General features: G+C 53.8%; 4 non-coding genes and 1 pseudogene across 4 annotated transcripts; all 5 read right to left on the bottom strand.

Annotated features, from left to right (window-relative positions):
- Positions 1-1,071: 1,071 nt before the first annotated feature.
- Positions 1,072-1,166, bottom strand: LOC141379435 (U2 spliceosomal RNA; annotated as a pseudogene).
- Positions 1,167-5,502: 4,336 nt separating this feature from the next.
- LOC141379289 (U2 spliceosomal RNA) lies at positions 5,503-5,693 on the bottom strand. The gene has a single exon (XR_012395815.1). It is a non-coding gene; the product is annotated as a U2 spliceosomal RNA (small nuclear RNA).
- A 4,335-nt stretch (positions 5,694-10,028) lies between these two features.
- On the bottom strand, positions 10,029-10,219 carry LOC141379384 (U2 spliceosomal RNA). The gene has a single exon (XR_012395977.1). It is a non-coding gene; the product is annotated as a U2 spliceosomal RNA (small nuclear RNA).
- A 4,335-nt stretch (positions 10,220-14,554) lies between these two features.
- On the bottom strand, positions 14,555-14,745 carry LOC141379288 (U2 spliceosomal RNA). The gene has a single exon (XR_012395814.1). It is a non-coding gene; the product is annotated as a U2 spliceosomal RNA (small nuclear RNA).
- Positions 14,746-19,080: 4,335 nt separating this feature from the next.
- Positions 19,081-19,271, bottom strand: LOC141379380 (U2 spliceosomal RNA). Its single transcript, XR_012395975.1, has one exon. It is a non-coding gene; the product is annotated as a U2 spliceosomal RNA (small nuclear RNA).
- Between the last annotated feature and the right edge of the window lie 1,465 nt (positions 19,272-20,736).

Raw genomic sequence — 20,736 nt, 5'->3', positions numbered from 1 at the left:
TCCCCTCTCCTCACCTCAACCGATTGTGACTCCGCCCCCTTGGCCGCCCCGCCTCCTCCTTCTTGGCCGGTCCCCGAAGCCGACGGCAAACTTTCGTTTCCCGCCAAAACTTCAGGGACCGCCTCCTCCCTTTGTTCCTCGGCTACCACGTTTTGCGGGGCGGCCATTTTGTTGCTTTTCACTCTGTTGGCAAAACTCTTAGGACAATCTCTGAAAAGATGGTTAGTGTCTCCACACAGATTGCACCGCCTGCCATTGGTACACTGCTCAAAGCTGTGCCCAATTTCTCTGCACTTCCCACAAACTAGCTCTTGGCATGCTTCAGCGAGATGCCCACATTTCCCACACTTCCTGCACAGTTTGGGCATCCCCTGATAATGGATGTAGCCCCTGTTCTCCCCAAGCACAATCATAGAAGGCAGATGTCTCAGGCCCTGGAAGCCCTCGGCGTCTTCCCACTGTTTAATGGGAACACGCCAAGAGCAGTTCCAGATGCCGTCCTCATCTAAAACCTTGACTGGCTGGCCACGAACAGTGCAATATCTACCCAGCCACACGCAGATATCGTCACCAGTTACTGTTTCATTGAACATTCGGACAATCACTGTTTTAAGAGTGTTGTCCGAAAGCTTTTCCACAGTAAACATGGAAAACTGGGCTTTAACCGATTCAAATCTTTGCCAAAAAGCATTGAGCAGAGAAGCAGCCTTAAAACTCAAATCAAATCCTTTGTTCAGGGGCAGAGTCACAATACAGTTCAATTCTTCCGGTTTGAAATCTAAGGCTTTCTGGATAAGCTTCCTGGAGAAGTCCAATCTGGACATCTCCAGGAGCTTTCCATTAACACATTTGAAGTTAAAACGCACGCTGTGGTGCCTCCGCATGCCGGCACGAGCAGCCGACATGGTGGAGGCACCTACAGCTCTCTAAAAACACCAATAAATTTAAAACCAGCAGAATAAATATTTAAAAGAGACCTTACCTTAAAAGACTTTGTAAAAACGCAGCCGATGTACCTCTCGCAGGTCTTGGTAAGCACTACAAAAGCGCTCACCAGGGTGAACCTCCCAGAGGCGATCGCAGTCCCAGCCGCGTGACAAGATCAAATATAATACTGATAAGAACAGATACTACACTTGATCTTAGCCAAAAGGCCGAGAAGCGATACCCACAAACTGTCAGCAGTAGGAGCCGCAATCTACGCCACAAATAATACAATGTCGGCAAGCATAACAGGTACTAATTTTTAACCCTTAAACCTCCAGCACATTTGCTGACAGACAGACAGACATAACATTTTAGGCTTAACTAAGAGCCGTTGGTGACCAAAAACAAACTCCAAGCTTGAATACGGCAAAGAGACGTGACTATGGGCCGCTGGTGCCCAATGAGGGTACTTGAAAAGCCCCTGTTTGAGAGACTTTTCCGACCAAGTCAGTGTAGTTGCCATCCCCCCTTCAGAAGTCCAGACCAGGATTTTGTCTGGGCCGGCCTCGGAGATCAACCTGTCTTCCTTTACCTGCTTGAGCCTTGGGAAAAGACTTCCATGCCCGTATGAGCCACCACAGTCAGCGGGAATCAGTGACTCTTTTTTGGGGCAGCTCCAGCTCTAAAGGAACCCCTGGAAAGGACTTGCATGGCATTTCTTCCATGCCCGCGTGAGCCACCACATCAGTCACTCCTTCTGGGGCAGCTTGAGCTCTTGAAGGAGCCCAAGAAAAGACATCCAGGGCATTTCTTCCAATCCCAAACGAGCTGCCCCAACTAGCAGGAATCAGTCACTCTTTCTGGGGCAGCCTCAGCTACTTAAGGGACCCCCTGGGAAGGACCTCCAGGGTGATTCTTCCATGCCCACTTGAGCCACCACAGTCAGCGGGGAAGGAGTCACTCTTTCTGGGGCAGCTTCAGCTCTAAAGGGACCCCTGGGTAAGACTTGCGGAGGGTTTCTTGAATGCCAAAACGAGCTGCCAGCAACTGGCAGGAATCAGTCACTCTTTCTGGGGCAGCTTGAGCTCTTGAAGGACCCCAAGAAAAGACCTCCAGGGCATTTCTTCCATGCCCAAAGGAGCTGCCCCAACTAGCAGGAATCAGTCACTCTTTGTGGGGTAGCTTCAGCTACTTAAGGGACCATTGGGAAGGACCTCCAGGGTGATTCTTTCATGCCCACTTGAGCCACCACAATCAGCGGGAATCAGTCACTCTTTTTGGGGCAGCTTCAGCTCTAAAGGGAACCCTGGGAAAGACCTCCAGAGAGTTTCTTGCGTGCCCGAACGAGCTGCCAGCAATTGGCAGGAACCAGCCACTCTTTCCGGGGGCAGCTTCAGCTCTGAAGGGAACCCTGGAAAAAGACTTCCAGGGGGCTTCTTGAACGCCCACGCGAGCTGCCAGCTCCTGGCAGGGATCAGTCACTCTTTCTGGGACAGCTTGAGCTCTTGAAGTAGCCCAAGAAAAGACCTCCAGGGTGTTTCTTCCATGCCCACTTGAGCCACCACAGTCGGCGGGGAATCAGTCACTCTTTCCGGGGGCGGCTTCAGCTCAAAATGGACCCCTGGGAAAGACTTCCAGAGGGTTTCTTGAATGCCCTAACGAGCTGCCAGCAACTGGCAGGAATATGTCACTCTTTCCGGGGCAGCTTGATCTCTTGAAGGAGCCCAAGAGAATACCTCCAGGGCATTTCTTCCATGCCCGAACGAGCTGCCAGCAATTGGCAGGAATCAGTCACTCTTTCCGGGGCAGCTTGAGCTCTTGAAGGACCCCAAGAAAAGACCTCCAGGGCATTTCTTCCATGCCCAAAGGAGCTGCCCCAACTGGCAGGAATCAGTCACTCTTTCTGGGGCAGCCTCAGCTACTTAAGGGACCCCTGGGAAGGACCTCCAGGGTGATTCTTCCATGCCCACTTGAGCCACCACAGTCAGCGGGGAAGGAGTCACTCTTTCCGGGTTCAGCTTCAGCTCTAAAGGGACCCCTGGGTAAGACTTGTGGAGGGTTTCTTGAATGCCAAAACGAGCTGCCAGCAACTGGCAGGAATCAGTCACTCTTTCTGGGGCAGCTTGAGCTCTTGAAGGACCCCAAGAACAAGACCTCCAGGGCGTTTCTTCCAAGCCCAAACGAGCTGCCACAATAGGCGGGAATCAGTCACTCTTTCTGGGGCAGCTAGACCTCTGGAAGGGCCCCAAGAACAGACCTCCAGGGCGTTTCTTCCATGCCCAAACGTGCTGCCCCAACTAGCAGGAATCAGTCACCCTGTCTGGGGCAGCTTCAGCTGCCCAAGGGACCATTGGGAAGGACGTCCAGGGTGATTCTTCCATGCCCACTTGAGCCACCACAGTCAGCGGGGAAGGAGTCACTCTTTCTGGGGCAGCTTCAGCTCTAAAGGGACCCCTGGGTAAGACTTGCGGAGGGTTTCTTGAATGCCAAAACGAGCTGCCAGCAACTGGCAGGAATCAGTCACTCTTTCTGGGGCAGCTTGAGCTCTTGAAGGGCCCCAAGAACAAGACCTCCAGGGCGTTTCTTCCATGCCCAATTGAGCTGCCACAATAAGCGGGAGTCAGTCACCCTGTCTGGGGCAGCTTCAGCTCCAAAGGGACCCCTGGGTAAGACTTATGGAGGGTTTCTTGAATGCCAAAACAAGCTGCCAGCAACTGCCACAATAGGCGGGAATCAGTCACTCTTTCTGGGGCAGCTAGACCTCTTGAAGGACCCCAAGAACAAGACCTCCAGGGCGTTTCTTCCAAGCCCAAACGAGCTGCCACAATAGGCGGGAATCAGTCACTCTTTCTGGGGCAGCTAGACCTCTGGAAGGGCCCCAAGAACAGACCTCCAGGGCGTTTCTTCCATGCCCAAACGTGCTGCCCCAACTAGCAGGAATCAGTCACCCTGTCTGGGGCAGCTTCAGCTGCCCAAGGGACCATTGGGAAGGACGTCCAGGGTGATTCTTCCATGCCCACTTGAGCCACCACAGTCAGCGGGGAAGGAGTCACTCTTTCTGGGGCAGCTTCAGCTCTAAAGGGACCCCTGGGTAAGACTTGCGGAGGGTTTCTTGAATGCCAAAACGAGCTGCCAGCAACTGGCAGGAATCAGTCACTCTTTCTGGGGCAGCTTGAGCTCTTGAAGGGCCCCAAGAACAAGACCTCCAGGGCGTTTCTTCCATGCCCAATTGAGCTGCCACAATAAGCGGGAGTCAGTCACCCTGTCTGGGGCAGCTTCAGCTCCAAAGGGACCCCTGGGTAAGACTTATGGAGGGTTTCTTGAATGCCAAAACAAGCTGCCAGCAACTGCCACAATAGGCGGGAATCAGTCACTCTTTCTGGGGCAGCTAGACCTCTTGAAGGACCCCAAGAACAAGACCTCCAGGGCGTTTCTTCCAAGCCCAAACGAGCTGCCACAATAGGCGGGAATCAGTCACTCTTTCTGGGGCAGCTAGACCTCTGGAAGGGCCCCAAGAACAGACCTCCAGGGCGTTTCTTCCAAGCCCAAACGAGATGCCTCCACAAGCGGCAATCAGTCACCCTTTCTGGGGCAGCTTCGGCTACTCAAGGGACCAGTGGGAAGGACTTCCAGGGCGATTCTTCCATGCCCACTTGAGCCACCATAATCAGCAGGAATCGGTCACTCTTTCTGGGGTGTGTTTTAGCTCTCAAAAGCGCCCTGGAAGGACTTCCATGGCCACAATTAGCGGGAAACCATCACCTTTTTTAGGGTCAGACCCAGCTCTTAAGGGACCCTTCCATGGGAAGGACTTCCAGAGCCTTTCTTCCAATCCAGCTTGGCCGGAAATCAGTCACCCTTTCCCGGGGATACGCTTAAGCTCCTAAGGGCCCCCCTTTCCGGAGCGTTTTTCCTTGCCCGCACTGGCCTTGACTCTGGCTGGGTAATCTTCACCCTCTCTGGGGGCAAGCACCTGCCCTGTGGGGGACCCTGGAGGAACACCTGTTCTCCAGCAGTGCCCGGGTAGCCCAAACTTAAGCCCGGGAACATTGACTTGGTTAACCGCAGGTGCCAGCCTTGCGTGCCGCTGGTGCCCCAAAGGGGCATGTACCTCTAGGCGCGGGACGTCCCCACACGTAGGCTGGGAGTTGGGGCCCCGGCCCGGCGCTTTGGACCCTGGGTGAATGCGACAGGAGCGGGGGTTTCATGCTTTGCCATTTTTCAAATCCTCTGCACAGCTCTCTGGACCCACCATCCCCCAGGTCAGACTTGGGTCCTGATTGGGAATTATCCTCTCCACAGCTCTCTGGACCCACCATCCCCCAGGTCAGACTTAGGTCCTGATTGGGAATTTTGGATGGATTTTTTTTATTTATTTTTTTTTCCTCCCTGAGTTGCAATATGTGCATCGTGGCTCATGGACTAGAATAGAGGATCCTGCCAAGAGGGTTGTTCATGCTCACTGTCTAAACGAGCGCATAAGACAGATACCTAATCGCAAAGAAGCGCAAGTCCCTACATTCAATCTAACGTTATGTTAAATTTCATGCAATCTAGTTCTGCTGTTCACCGCTTAATGAGTGCACCGTTCCCGGAGGTACTGCAATACCAGGTCGATGCGTGGAGTGGGTGGAGCAAGCCCCTAACCCATCTCCCAGCTGCAAAAATCAATTTAATATATAGTGCCCTGGTAGGGCACGTATCAGATATTAAACTGATAAGAACAGATACTACACTTGATCTTAGCCAAAAGGCCGAGAAGCGATACCCACAAACTGTCAGCAGTAGGAGCCGCAATCTACGCCACAAATAATACAATGTCGGCAAGCATAACAGGTACTAATTTTTAACCCTTAAACCTCCAGCACATTTGCTGACAGACAGACAGACATAACATTTTAGGCTTAACTAAGAGCCGTTGGTGACCAAAAACAAACTCCAAGCTTGAATACGGCAAAGAGACGTGACTATGGGCCGCTGGTGCCCAATGAGGGTACTTGAAAAGCCCCTGTTTGAGAGACTTTTCCGACCAAGTCAGTGTAGTTGCCATCCCCCCTTCAGAAGTCCAGACCAGGATTTTGTCTGGGCCGGCCTCGGAGATCAACCTGTCTTCCTTTACCTGCTTGAGCCTTGGGAAAAGACTTCCATGCCCGTATGAGCCACCACAGTCAGCGGGAATCAGTGACTCTTTTTTGGGGCAGCTCCAGCTCTAAAGGAACCCCTGGAAAGGACTTGCATGGCATTTCTTCCATGCCCGCGTGAGCCACCACATCAGTCACTCCTTCTGGGGCAGCTTGAGCTCTTGAAGGAGCCCAAGAAAAGACCTCCAGGGCATTTCTTCCAATCCCAAACGAGCTGCCCCAACTAGCAGGAATCAGTCACTCTTTCTGGGGCAGCCTCAGCTACTTAAGGGACCCCTGGGAAGGACCTCCAGGGTGATTCTTCCATGCCCACTTGAGCCACCACAGTCAGCGGGGAAGGAGTCACTCTTTCTGGGGCAGCTTCAGCTCTAAAGGGACCCCTGGGTAAGACTTGCGGAGGGTTTCTTGAATGCCAAAACGAGCTGCCAGCAACTGGCAGGAATCAGTCACTCTTTCTGGGGCAGCTTGAGCTCTTGAAGGACCCCAAGAAAAGACCTCCAGGGCATTTCTTCCATGCCCAAAGGAGCTGCCCCAACTAGCAGGAATCAGTCACTCTTTGTGGGGTAGCTTCAGCTACTTAAGGGACCATTGGGAAGGACCTCCAGGGTGATTCTTTCATGCCCACTTGAGCCACCACAATCAGCGGGAATCAGTCACTCTTTTTGGGGCAGCTTCAGCTCTAAAGGGAACCCTGGGAAAGACCTCCAGAGAGTTTCTTGCGTGCCCGAACGAGCTGCCAGCAATTGGCAGGAACCAGCCACTCTTTCCGGGGGCAGCTTCAGCTCTGAAGGGAACCCTGGAAAAAGACTTCCAGGGGGCTTCTTGAACGCCCACGCGAGCTGCCAGCTCCTGGCAGGGATCAGTCACTCTTTCTGGGACAGCTTGAGCTCGTGAAGTAGCCCAAGAAAAGACCTCCAGGGTGTTTCTTCCATGCCCACTTGAGCCACCACAGTCGGCGGGGAATCAGTCACTCTTTCCGGGGGCGGCTTCAGCTCAAAATGGACCCCTGGGAAAGACTTCCAGAGGGTTTCTTGAATGCCCTAACGAGCTGCCAGCAACTGGCAGGAATATGTCACTCTTTCCGGGGCAGCTTGATCTCTTGAAGGAGCCCAAGAGAATACCTCCAGGGCATTTCTTCCATGCCCAAACGAGCTGCCAGCAATTGGCAGGAATCAGTCACTCTTTCCGGGGCAGCTTGAGCTCTTGAAGGACCCCAAGAAAAGACCTCCAGGGCATTTCTTCCATGCCCAAAGGAGCTGCCCCAACTGGCAGGAATCAGTCACTCTTTCTGGGGCAGCCTCAGCTACTTAAGGGACCCCTGGGAAGGACCTCCAGGGTGATTCTTCCATGCCCACTTGAGCCACCACAGTCAGCGGGGAAGGAGTCACTCTTTCTGGGGCAGCTTCAGCTCTAAAGGGACCCCTGGGTAAGACTTGTGGAGGGTTTCTTGAATGCCAAAACGAGCTGCCAGCAACTGGCAGGAATCAGTCACTCTTTCTGGGGCAGCTTGAGCTCTTGAAGGACCCCAAGAACAAGACCTCCAGGGCGTTTCTTCCAAGCCCAAACGAGCTGCCACAATAGGCGGGAATCAGTCACTCTTTCTGGGGCAGCTAGACCTCTGGAAGGGCCCCAAGAACAGACCTCCAGGGCGTTTCTTCCATGCCCAAACGTGCTGCCCCAACTAGCAGGAATCAGTCACCCTGTCTGGGGCAGCTTCAGCTGCCCAAGGGACCATTGGGAAGGACGTCCAGGGTGATTCTTCCATGCCCACTTGAGCCACCACAGTCAGCGGGGAAGGAGTCACTCTTTCTGGGGCAGCTTCAGCTCTAAAGGGACCCCTGGGTAAGACTTGCGGAGGGTTTCTTGAATGCCAAAACGAGCTGCCAGCAACTGGCAGGAATCAGTCACTCTTTCTGGGGCAGCTTGAGCTCTTGAAGGGCCCCAAGAACAAGACCTCCAGGGCGTTTCTTCCATGCCCAATTGAGCTGCCACAATAAGCGGGAGTCAGTCACCCTGTCTGGGGCAGCTTCAGCTCCAAAGGGACCCCTGGGTAAGACTTATGGAGGGTTTCTTGAATGCCAAAACAAGCTGCCAGCAACTGCCACAATAGGCGGGAATCAGTCACTCTTTCTGGGGCAGCTAGACCTCTTGAAGGACCCCAAGAACAAGACCTCCAGGGCGTTTCTTCCAAGCCCAAACGAGCTGCCACAATAGGCGGGAATCAGTCACTCTTTCTGGGGCAGCTAGACCTCTGGAAGGGCCCCAAGAACAGACCTCCAGGGCGTTTCTTCCATGCCCAAACGTGCTGCCCCAACTAGCAGGAATCAGTCACCCTGTCTGGGGCAGCTTCAGCTGCCCAAGGGACCATTGGGAAGGACGTCCAGGGTGATTCTTCCATGCCCACTTGAGCCACCACAGTCAGCGGGGAAGGAGTCACTCTTTCTGGGGCAGCTTCAGCTCTAAAGGGACCCCTGGGTAAGACTTGCGGAGGGTTTCTTGAATGCCAAAACGAGCTGCCAGCAACTGGCAGGAATCAGTCACTCTTTCTGGGGCAGCTTGAGCTCTTGAAGGGCCCCAAGAACAAGACCTCCAGGGCGTTTCTTCCATGCCCAATTGAGCTGCCACAATAAGCGGGAGTCAGTCACCCTGTCTGGGGCAGCTTCAGCTCCAAAGGGACCCCTGGGTAAGACTTATGGAGGGTTTCTTGAATGCCAAAACAAGCTGCCAGCAACTGCCACAATAGGCGGGAATCAGTCACTCTTTCTGGGGCAGCTAGACCTCTTGAAGGACCCCAAGAACAAGACCTCCAGGGCGTTTCTTCCAAGCCCAAACGAGCTGCCACAATAGGCGGGAATCAGTCACTCTTTCTGGGGCAGCTAGACCTCTGGAAGGGCCCCAAGAACAGACCTCCAGGGCGTTTCTTCCAAGCCCAAACGAGATGCCTCCACAAGCGGCAATCAGTCACCCTTTCTGGGGCAGCTTCGGCTACTCAAGGGACCAGTGGGAAGGACTTCCAGGGCGATTCTTCCATGCCCACTTGAGCCACCATAATCAGCAGGAATCGGTCACTCTTTCTGGGGTGTGTTTTAGCTCTCAAAAGCGCCCTGGAAGGACTTCCATGGCCACAATTAGCGGGAAACCATCACCTTTTTTAGGGTCAGACCCAGCTCTTAAGGGACCCTTCCATGGGAAGGACTTCCAGAGCCTTTCTTCCAATCCAGCTTGGCCGGAAATCAGTCACCCTTTCCCGGGGATACGCTTAAGCTCCTAAGGGCCCCCCTTTCCGGAGCGTTTTTCCTTGCCCGCACTGGCCTTGACTCTGGCTGGGTAATCTTCACCCTCTCTGGGGGCAAGCACCTGCCCTGTGGGGGACCCTGGAGGAACACCTGTTCTCCAGCAGTGCCCGGGTAGCCCAAACTTAAGCCCGGGAACATTGACTTGGTTAACCGCAGGTGCCAGCCTTGCGTGCCGCTGGTGCCCCAAAGGGGCATGTACCTCTAGGCGCGGGACGTCCCCACACGTAGGCTGGGAGTTGGGGCCCCGGCCCGGCGCTTTGGACCCTGGGTGAATGCGACAGGAGCGGGGGTTTCATGCTTTGCCATTTTTCAAATCCTCTGCACAGCTCTCTGGACCCACCATCCCCCAGGTCAGACTTGGGTCCTGATTGGGAATTATCCTCTCCACAGCTCTCTGGACCCACCATCCCCCAGGTCAGACTTAGGTCCTGATTGGGAATTTTGGATGGATTTTTTTTATTTATTTTTTTTTCCTCCCTGAGTTGCAATATGTGCATCGTGGCTCATGGACTAGAATAAGAGGATCCTGCCAAGAGGGTTGTTCATGCTCACTGTCTAAACGAGCGCATAAGACAGATACCTAATCGCAAAGAAGCGCAAGTCCCTACATTCAATCTAACGTTATGTTAAATTTCATGCAATCTAGTTCTGCTGTTCACCGCTTAATGAGTGCACCGTTCCCGGAGGTACTGCAATACCAGGTCGATGCGTGGAGTGGGTGGAGCAAGCCCCTAACCCATCTCCCAGCTGCAAAAATCAATTTAATATATAGTGCCCGGGTAGGGCACGTATCAGATATTAAACTGATAAGAACAGATACTACACTTGATCTTAGCCAAAAGGCCGAGAAGCGATACCCACAAACTGTCAGCAGTAGGAGCCGCAATCTACGCCACAAATAATACAATGTCGGCAAGCATAACAGGTACTAATTTTTAACCCTTAAACCTCCAGCACATTTGCTGACAGACAGACAGACATAACATTTTAGGCTTAACTAAGAGCCGTTGGTGACCAAAAACAAACTCCAAGCTTGAATACGGCAAAGAGACGTGACTATGGGCCGCTGGTGCCCAATGAGGGTACTTGAAAAGCCCCTGTTTGAGAGACTTTTCCGACCAAGTCAGTGTAGTTGCCATCCCCCCTTCAGAAGTCCAGACCAGGATTTTGTCTGGGCCGGCCTCGGAGATCAACCTGTCTTCCTTTACCTGCTTGAGCCTTGGGAAAAGACTTCCATGCCCGTATGAGCCACCACAGTCAGCGGGAATCAGTGACTCTTTTTTGGGGCAGCTCCAGCTCTAAAGGAACCCCTGGAAAGGACTTGCATGGCATTTCTTCCATGCCCGCGTGAGCCACCACATCAGTCACTCCTTCTGGGGCAGCTTGAGCTCTTGAAGGAGCCCAAGAAAAGACCTCCAGGGCATTTCTTCCAATCCCAAACGAGCTGCCCCAACTAGCAGGAATCAGTCACTCTTTCTGGGGCAGCCTCAGCTACTTAAGGGACCCCTGGGAAGGACCTCCAGGGTGATTCTTCCATGCCCACTTGAGCCACCACAGTCAGCGGGGAAGGAGTCACTCTTTCTGGGGCAGCTTCAGCTCTAAAGGGACCCCTGGGTAAGACTTGCGGAGGGTTTCTTGAATGCCAAAACGAGCTGCCAGCAACTGGCAGGAATCAGTCACTCTTTCTGGGGCAGCTTGAGCTCTTGAAGGACCCCAAGAAAAGACCTCCAGGGCATTTCTTCCATGCCCAAAGGAGCTGCCCCAACTAGCAGGAATCAGTCACTCTTTGTGGGGTAGCTTCAGCTACTTAAGGGACCATTGGGAAGGACCTCCAGGGTGATTCTTTCATGCCCACTTGAGCCACCACAATCAGCGGGAATCAGTCACTCTTTTTGGGGCAGCTTCAGCTCTAAAGGGAACCCTGGGAAAGACCTCCAGAGAGTTTCTTGCGTGCCCGAACGAGCTGCCAGCAATTGGCAGGAACCAGCCACTCTTTCCGGGGGCAGCTTCAGCTCTGAAGGGAACCCTGGAAAAAGACTTCCAGGGGGCTTCTTGAACGCCCACGCGAGCTGCCAGCTCCTGGCAGGGATCAGTCACTCTTTCTGGGACAGCTTGAGCTCGTGAAGTAGCCCAAGAAAAGACCTCCAGGGTGTTTCTTCCATGCCCACTTGAGCCACCACAGTCGGCGGGGAATCAGTCACTCTTTCCGGGGGCGGCTTCAGCTCAAAATGGACCCCTGGGAAAGACTTCCAGAGGGTTTCTTGAATGCCCTAACGAGCTGCCAGCAACTGGCAGGAATATGTCACTCTTTCCGGGGCAGCTTGATCTCTTGAAGGAGCCCAAGAGAATACCTCCAGGGCATTTCTTCCATGCCCAAACGAGCTGCCAGCAATTGGCAGGAATCAGTCACTCTTTCCGGGGCAGCTTGAGCTCTTGAAGGACCCCAAGAAAAGACCTCCAGGGCATTTCTTCCATGCCCAAAGGAGCTGCCCCAACTGGCAGGAATCAGTCACTCTTTCTGGGGCAGCCTCAGCTACTTAAGGGACCCCTGGGAAGGACCTCCAGGGTGATTCTTCCATGCCCACTTGAGCCACCACAGTCAGCGGGGAAGGAGTCACTCTTTCTGGGGCAGCTTCAGCTCTAAAGGGACCCCTGGGTAAGACTTGTGGAGGGTTTCTTGAATGCCAAAACGAGCTGCCAGCAACTGGCAGGAATCAGTCACTCTTTCTGGGGCAGCTTGAGCTCTTGAAGGACCCCAAGAACAAGACCTCCAGGGCGTTTCTTCCAAGCCCAAACGAGCTGCCACAATAGGCGGGAATCAGTCACTCTTTCTGGGGCAGCTAGACCTCTGGAAGGGCCCCAAGAACAGACCTCCAGGGCGTTTCTTCCATGCCCAAACGTGCTGCCCCAACTAGCAGGAATCAGTCACCCTGTCTGGGGCAGCTTCAGCTGCCCAAGGGACCATTGGGAAGGACGTCCAGGGTGATTCTTCCATGCCCACTTGAGCCACCACAGTCAGCGGGGAAGGAGTCACTCTTTCTGGGGCAGCTTCAGCTCTAAAGGGACCCCTGGGTAAGACTTGCGGAGGGTTTCTTGAATGCCAAAACGAGCTGCCAGCAACTGGCAGGAATCAGTCACTCTTTCTGGGGCAGCTTGAGCTCTTGAAGGGCCCCAAGAACAAGACCTCCAGGGCGTTTCTTCCATGCCCAATTGAGCTGCCACAATAAGCGGGAGTCAGTCACCCTGTCTGGGGCAGCTTCAGCTCCAAAGGGACCCCTGGGTAAGACTTATGGAGGGTTTCTTGAATGCCAAAACAAGCTGCCAGCAACTGCCACAATAGGCGGGAATCAGTCACTCTTTCTGGGGCAGCTAGACCTCTTGAAGGACCCCAAGAACAAGACCTCCAGGGCGTTTCTTCCAAGCCCAAACGAGCTGCCACAATAGGCGGGAATCAGTCACTCTTTCTGGGGCAGCTAGACCTCTGGAAGGGCCCCAAGAACAGACCTCCAGGGCGTTTCTTCCATGCCCAAACGTGCTGCCCCAACTAGCAGGAATCAGTCACCCTGTCTGGGGCAGCTTCAGCTGCCCAAGGGACCATTGGGAAGGACGTCCAGGGTGATTCTTCCATGCCCACTTGAGCCACCACAGTCAGCGGGGAAGGAGTCACTCTTTCTGGGGCAGCTTCAGCTCTAAAGGGACCCCTGGGTAAGACTTGCGGAGGGTTTCTTGAATGCCAAAACGAGCTGCCAGCAACTGGCAGGAATCAGTCACTCTTTCTGGGGCAGCTTGAGCTCTTGAAGGGCCCCAAGAACAAGACCTCCAGGGCGTTTCTTCCATGCCCAATTGAGCTGCCACAATAAGCGGGAGTCAGTCACCCTGTCTGGGGCAGCTTCAGCTCCAAAGGGACCCCTGGGTAAGACTTATGGAGGGTTTCTTGAATGCCAAAACAAGCTGCCAGCAACTGCCACAATAGGCGGGAATCAGTCACTCTTTCTGGGGCAGCTAGACCTCTTGAAGGACCCCAAGAACAAGACCTCCAGGGCGTTTCTTCCAAGCCCAAACGAGCTGCCACAATAGGCGGGAATCAGTCACTCTTTCTGGGGCAGCTAGACCTCTGGAAGGGCCCCAAGAACAGACCTCCAGGGCGTTTCTTCCAAGCCCAAACGAGATGCCTCCACAAGCGGCAATCAGTCACCCTTTCTGGGGCAGCTTCGGCTACTCAAGGGACCAGTGGGAAGGACTTCCAGGGCGATTCTTCCATGCCCACTTGAGCCACCATAATCAGCAGGAATCGGTCACTCTTTCTGGGGTGTGTTTTAGCTCTCAAAAGCGCCCTGGAAGGACTTCCATGGCCACAATTAGCGGGAAACCATCACCTTTTTTAGGGTCAGACCCAGCTCTTAAGGGACCCTTCCATGGGAAGGACTTCCAGAGCCTTTCTTCCAATCCAGCTTGGCCGGAAATCAGTCACCCTTTCCCGGGGATACGCTTAAGCTCCTAAGGGCCCCCCTTTCCGGAGCGTTTTTCCTTGCCCGCACTGGCCTTGACTCTGGCTGGGTAATCTTCACCCTCTCTGGGGGCAAGCACCTGCCCTGTGGGGGACCCTGGAGGAACACCTGTTCTCCAGCAGTGCCCGGGTAGCCCAAACTTAAGCCCGGGAACATTGACTTGGTTAACCGCAGGTGCCAGCCTTGCGTGCCGCTGGTGCCCCAAAGGGGCATGTACCTCTAGGCGCGGGACGTCCCCACACGTAGGCTGGGAGTTGGGGCCCCGGCCCGGCGCTTTGGACCCTGGGTGAATGCGACAGGAGCGGGGGTTTCATGCTTTGCCATTTTTCAAATCCTCTGCACAGCTCTCTGGACCCACCATCCCCCAGGTCAGACTTGGGTCCTGATTGGGAATTATCCTCTCCACAGCTCTCTGGACCCACCATCCCCCAGGTCAGACTTAGGTCCTGATTGGGAATTTTGGATGGATTTTTTTTATTTATTTTTTTTTCCTCCCTGAGTTGCAATATGTGCATCGTGGCTCATGGACTAGAATAAGAGGATCCTGCCAAGAGGGTTGTTCATGCTCACTGTCTAAACGAGCGCATAAGACAGATACCTAATCGCAAAGAAGCGCAAGTCCCTACATTCAATCTAACGTTATGTTAAATTTCATGCAATCTAGTTCTGCTGTTCACCGCTTAATGAGTGCACCGTTCCCGGAGGTACTGCAATACCAGGTCGATGCGTGGAGTGGGTGGAGCAAGCCCCTAACCCATCTCCCAGCTGCAAAAATCAATTTAATATATAGTGCCCTGGTAGGGCACGTATCAGATATTAAACTGATAAGAACAGATACTACACTTGATCTTAGCCAAAAGGCCGAGAAGCGATACCCACAAACTGTCAGCAGTAGGAGCCGCAATCTACGCCACAAATAATACAATGTCGGCAAGCATAACAGGTACTAATTTTTAACCCTTAAACCTCCAGCACATTTGCTGACAGACAGACAGACATAACATTTTAGGCTTAACTAAGAGCCGTTGGTGACCAAAAACAAACTCCAAGCTTGAATACGGCAAAGAGACGTGACTATGGGCCGCTGGTGCCCAATGAGGGTACTTGAAAAGCCCCTGTTTGAGAGACTTTTCCGACCAAGTCAGTGTAGTTGCCATCCCCCCTTCAGAAGTCCAGACCAGGATTTTGTCTGGGCCGGCCTCGGAGATCAACCTGTCTTCCTTTACCTGCTTGAGCCTTGGGAAAAGACTTCCATGCCCGTATGAGCCACCACAGTCAGCGGGAATCAGTGACTCTTTTTTGGGGCAGCTCCAGCTCTAAAGGAACCCCTGGAAAGGACTTGCATGGCATTTCTTCCATGCCCGCGTGAGCCACCACATCAGTCACTCCTTCTGGGGCAGCTTGAGCTCTTGAAGGAGCCCAAGAAAAGACCTCCAGGGCATTTCTTCCAATCCCAAACGAGCTGCCCCAACTAGCAGGAATCAGTCACTCTTTCTGGGGCAGCCTCAGCTACTTAAGGGACCCCTGGGAAGGACCTCCAGGGTGATTCTTCCATGCCCACTTGAGCCACCACAGTCAGCGGGGAAGGAGTCACTCTTTCTGGGGCAGCTTCAGCTCTAAAGGGACCCCTGGGTAAGACTTGCGGAGGGTTTCTTGAATGCCAAAACGAGCTGCCAGCAACTGGCAGGAATCAGTCACTCTTTCTGGGGCAGCTTGAGCTCTTGAAGGACCCCAAGAAAAGACCTCCAGGGCATTTCTTCCATGCCCAAAGGAGCTGCCCCAACTAGCAGGAATCAGTCACTCTTTGTGGGGTAGCTTCAGCTACTTAAGGGACCATTGGGAAGGACCTCCAGGGTGATTCTTTCATGCCCACTTGAGCCACCACAATCAGCGGGAATCAGTCACTCTTTTTGGGGCAGCTTCAGCTCTAAAGGGAACCCTGGGAAAGACCTCCAGAGAGTTTCTTGCGTGCCCGAACGAGCTGCCAGCAATTGGCAGGAACCAGCCACTCTTTCCGGGGGCAGCTTCAGCTCTGAAGGGAACCCTGGAAAAAGACTTCCAGGGGGCTTCTTGAACGCCCACGCGAGCTGCCAGCTCCTGGCAGGGATCAGTCACTCTTTCTGGGACAGCTTGAGCTCGTGAAGTAGCCCAAGAAAAGACCTCCAGGGTGTTTCTTCCATGCCCACTTGAGCCACCACAGTCGGCGGGGAATCAGTCACTCTTTCCGGGGGCGGCTTCAGCTCAAAATGGACCCCTGGGAAAGACTTCCAGAGGGTTTCTTGAATGCCCTAACGAGCTGCCAGCAACTGGCAGGAATATGTCACTCTTTCCGGGGCAGCTTGATCTCTTGAAGGAGCCCAAGAGAATACCTCCAGGGCATTTCTTCCATGCCCAAACGAGCTGCCAGCAATTGGCAGGAATCAGTCACTCTTTCCGGGGCAGCTTGAGCTCTTGAAGGACCCCAAGAAAAGACCTCCAGGGCATTTCTTCCATGCCCAAAGGAGCTGCCCCAACTGGCAGGAATCAGTCACTCTTTCTGGGGCAGCCTCAGCTACTTAAGGGACCCCTGGGAAGGACCTCCAGGGTGATTCTTCCATGCCCACTTGAGCCACCACAGTCAGCGGGGAAGGAGTCACTCTTTCTGGGGCAGCTTCAGCTCTAAAGGGACCCCTGGGTAAGACTTGTGGAGGGTTTCTTGAATGCCAAAACGAGCTGCCAGCAACTGGCAGGAATCAGTCACTCTTTCTGGGGCAGCTTGAGCTCTTGAAGGACCCCAAGAACAAGACCTCCAGGGCGTTTCTTCCAAGCCCAAACGAGCTGCCACAATAGGCGGGAATCAGTCACTCTTTCTGGGGCAGCTAGACCTCTGGAAGGGCCCCAAGAACAGACCTCCAGGGCGTTTCTTCCATGCCCAAACGTGCTGCCCCAACTAGCAGGAATCAGTCACCCTGTCTGGGGCAGCTTCAGCTGCCCAAGGGACCATTGGGAAGGACGTCCAGGGTGATTCTTCCATGCCCACTTGAGCCACCACAGTCAGCGGGGAAGGAGTCACTCTTTCTGGGGCAGCTTCAGCTCTAAAGGGACCCCTGGGTAAGACTTGCGGAGGGTTTCTTGAATGCCAAAACGAGCTGCCAGCAACTGGCAGGAATCAGTCACTCTTTCTGGGGCAGCTTGAGCTCTTGAAGGGCCCCAAGAACAAGACCTCCAGGGCGTTTCTTCCATGCCCAATTGAGCTGCCACAATAAGCGGGAGTCAGTCACCCTGTCTGGGGCAGCTTCAGCTCCAAAGGGACCCCTGGGTAAGACTTATGGAGGGTTTCTTGAATGCCAAAACAAGCTGCCAGCAACTGCCACAATAGGCGGGAATCAGTCACTCTTTCTGGGGCAGCTAGACCTCTTGAAGGACCCCAAGAACAAGACCTCCAGGGCGTTTCTTCCAAGCCCAAACGAGCTGCCACAATAGGCGGGAATCAGTCACTCTTTCTGGGGCAGCTAGACCTCTGGAAGGGCCCCAAGAACAGACCTCCAGGGCGTTTCTTCCATGCCCAAACGTGCTGCCCCAACTAGCAGGAATCAGTCACCCTGTCTGGGGCAGCTTCAGCTGCCCAAGGGACCATTGGGAAGGACGTCCAGGGTGATTCTTCCATGCCCACTTGAGCCACCACAGTCAGCGGGGAAGGAGTCACTCTTTCTGGGGCAGCTTCAGCTCTAAAGGGACCCCTGGGTAAGACTTGCGGAGGGTTTCTTGAATGCCAAAACGAGCTGCCAGCAACTGGCAGGAATCAGTCACTCTTTCTGGGGCAGCTTGAGCTCTTGAAGGGCCCCAAGAACAAGACCTCCAGGGCGTTTCTTCCATGCCCAATTGAGCTGCCACAATAAGCGGGAGTCAGTCACCCTGTCTGGGGCAGCTTCAGCTCCAAAGGGACCCCTGGGTAAGACTTATGGAGGGTTTCTTGAATGCCAAAACAAGCTGCCAGCAACTGCCACAATAGGCGGGAATCAGTCACTCTTTCTGGGGCAGCTAGACCTCTTGAAGGACCCCAAGAACAAGACCTCCAGGGCGTTTCTTCCAAGCCCAAACGAGCTGCCACAATAGGCGGGAATCAGTCACTCTTTCTGGGGCAGCTAGACCTCTGGAAGGGCCCCAAGAACAGACCTCCAGGGCGTTTCTTCCAAGCCCAAACGAGATGCCTCCACAAGCGGCAATCAGTCACCCTTTCTGGGGCAGCTTCGGCTACTCAAGGGACCAGTGGGAAGGACTTCCAGGGCGATTCTTCCATGCCCACTTGAGCCACCATAATCAGCAGGAATCGGTCACTCTTTCTGGGGTGTGTTTTAGCTCTCAAAAGCGCCCTGGAAGGACTTCCATGGCCACAATTAGCGGGAAACCATCACCTTTTTTAGGGTCAGACCCAGCTCTTAAGGGACCCTTCCATGGGAAGGACTTCCAGAGCCTTTCTTCCAATCCAGCTTGGCCGGAAATCAGTCACCCTTTCCCGGGGATACGCTTAAGCTCCTAAGGGCCCCCCTTTCCGGAGCGTTTTTCCTTGCCCGCACTGGCCTTGACTCTGGCTGGGTAATCTTCACCCTCTCTGGGGGCAAGCACCTGCCCTGTGGGGGACCCTGGAGGAACACCTGTTCTCCAGCAGTGCCCGGGTAGCCCAAACTTAAGCCCGGGAACATTGACTTGGTTAACCGCAGGTGCCAGCCTTGCGTGCCGCTGGTGCCCCAAAGGGGCATGTACCTCTAGGCGCGGGACGTCCCCACACGTAGGCTGGGAGTTGGGGCCCCGGCCCGGCGCTTTGGACCCTGGGTGAATGCGACAGGAGCGGGGGTTTCATGCTTTGCCATTTTTCAAATCCTCTGCACAGCTCTCTGGACCCACCATCCCCCAGGTCAGACTTGGGTCCTGATTGGGAATTATCCTCTCCACAGCTCTCTGGACCCACCATCCCCCAGGTCAGACTTAGGTCCTGATTGGGAATTTTGGATGGATTTTTTTTATTTATTTTTTTTTCCTCCCTGAGTTGCAATATGTGCATCGTGGCTCATGGACTAGAATAAGAGGATCCTGCCAAGAGGGTTGTTCATGCTCACTGTCTAAACGAGCGCATAAGACAGATACCTAATCGCAAAGAAGCGCAAGTCCCTACATTCAATCTAACGTTATGTTAAATTTCATGCAATCTAGTTCTGCTGTTCACCGCTTAATGAGTGCACCGTTCCCGGAGGTACTGCAATACCAGGTCGATGCGTGGAGTGGGTGGAGCAAGCCCCTAACCCATCTCCCAGCTGCAAAAATCAATTTAATATATAGTGCCCGGGTAGGGCACGTATCAGATATTAAACTGATAAGAACAGATACTACACTTGATCTTAGCCAAAAGGCCGAGAAGCGATACCCACAAACTGTCAGCAGTAGGAGCCGCAATCTACGCCACAAATAATACAATGTCGGCAAGCATAACAGGTACTAATTTTTAACCCTTAAACCTCCAGCACATTTGCTGACAGACAGACAGACATAACATTTTAGGCTTAACTAAGAGCCGTTGGTGACCAAAAACAAACTCCAAGCTTGAATACGGCAAAGAGACGTGACTATGGGCCGCTGGTGCCCAATGAGGGTACTTGAAAAGCCCCTGTTTGAGAGACTTTTCCGACCAAGTCAGTGTAGTTGCCATCCCCCCTTCAGAAGTCCAGACCAGGATTTTGTCTGGGCCGGCCTCGGAGATCAACCTGTCTTCCTTTACCTGCTTGAGCCTTGGGAAAAGACTTCCATGCCCGTATGAGCCACCACAGTCAGCGGGAATCAGTGACTCTTTTTTGGGGCAGCTCCAGCTCTAAAGGAACCCCTGGAAAGGACTTGCATGGCATTTCTTCCATGCCCGCGTGAGCCACCACATCAGTCACTCCTTCTGGGGCAGCTTGAGCTCTTGAAGGAGCCCAAGAAAAGACCTCCAGGGCATTTCTTCCAATCCCAAACGAGCTGCCCCAACTAGCAGGAATCAGTCACTCTTTCTGGGGCAGCCTCAGCTACTTAAGGGACCCCTGGGAAGGACCTCCAGGGTGATTCTTCCATGCCCACTTGAGCCACCACAGTCAGCGGGGAAGGAGTCACTCTTTCTGGGGCAGCTTCAGCTCTAAAGGGACCCCTGGGTAAGACTTGCGGAGGGTTTCTTGAATGCCAAAACGAGCTGCCAGCAACTGGCAGGAATCAGTCACTCTTTCTGGGGCAGCTTGAGCTCTTGAAGGACCCCAAGAAAAGACCTCCAGGGCATTTCTTCCATGCCCAAAGGAGCTGCCCCAACTAGCAGGAATCAGTCACTCTTTGTGGGGTAGCTTCAGCTACTTAAGGGACCATTGGGAAGGACCTCCAGGGTGATTCTTTCATGCCCACTTGAGCCACCACAATCAGCGGGAATCAGTCACTCTTTTTGGGGCAGCTTCAGCTCTAAAGGGAACCCTGGGAAAGACCTCCAGAGAGTTTCTTGCGTGCCCGAACGAGCTGCCAGCAATTGGCAGGAACCAGCCACTCTTTCCGGGGGCAGCTTCAGCTCTGAAGGGAACCCTGGAAAAAGACTTCCAGGGGGCTTCTTGAACGCCCACGCGAGCTGCCAGCTCCTGGCAGGGATCAGTCACTCTTTCTGGGACAGCTTGAGCTCGTGAAGTAGCCCAAGAAAAGACCTCCAGGGTGTTTCTTCCATGCCCACTTGAGCCACCACAGTCGGCGGGGAATCAGTCACTCTTTCCGGGGGCGGCTTCAGCTCAAAATGGACCCCTGGGAAAGACTTCCAGAGGGTTTCTTGAATGCCCTAACGAGCTGCCAGCAACTGGCAGGAATATGTCACTCTTTCCGGGGCAG

Source organism: Danio rerio, chromosome 2, assembly GCF_049306965.1.
Source record: "Danio rerio strain Tuebingen ecotype United States chromosome 2, GRCz12tu, whole genome shotgun sequence".
Taxonomy (NCBI): Eukaryota; Metazoa; Chordata; class Actinopteri; order Cypriniformes; family Danionidae; genus Danio; species Danio rerio.
This window is presented reverse-complemented; position numbering and strand designations above follow the sequence as displayed.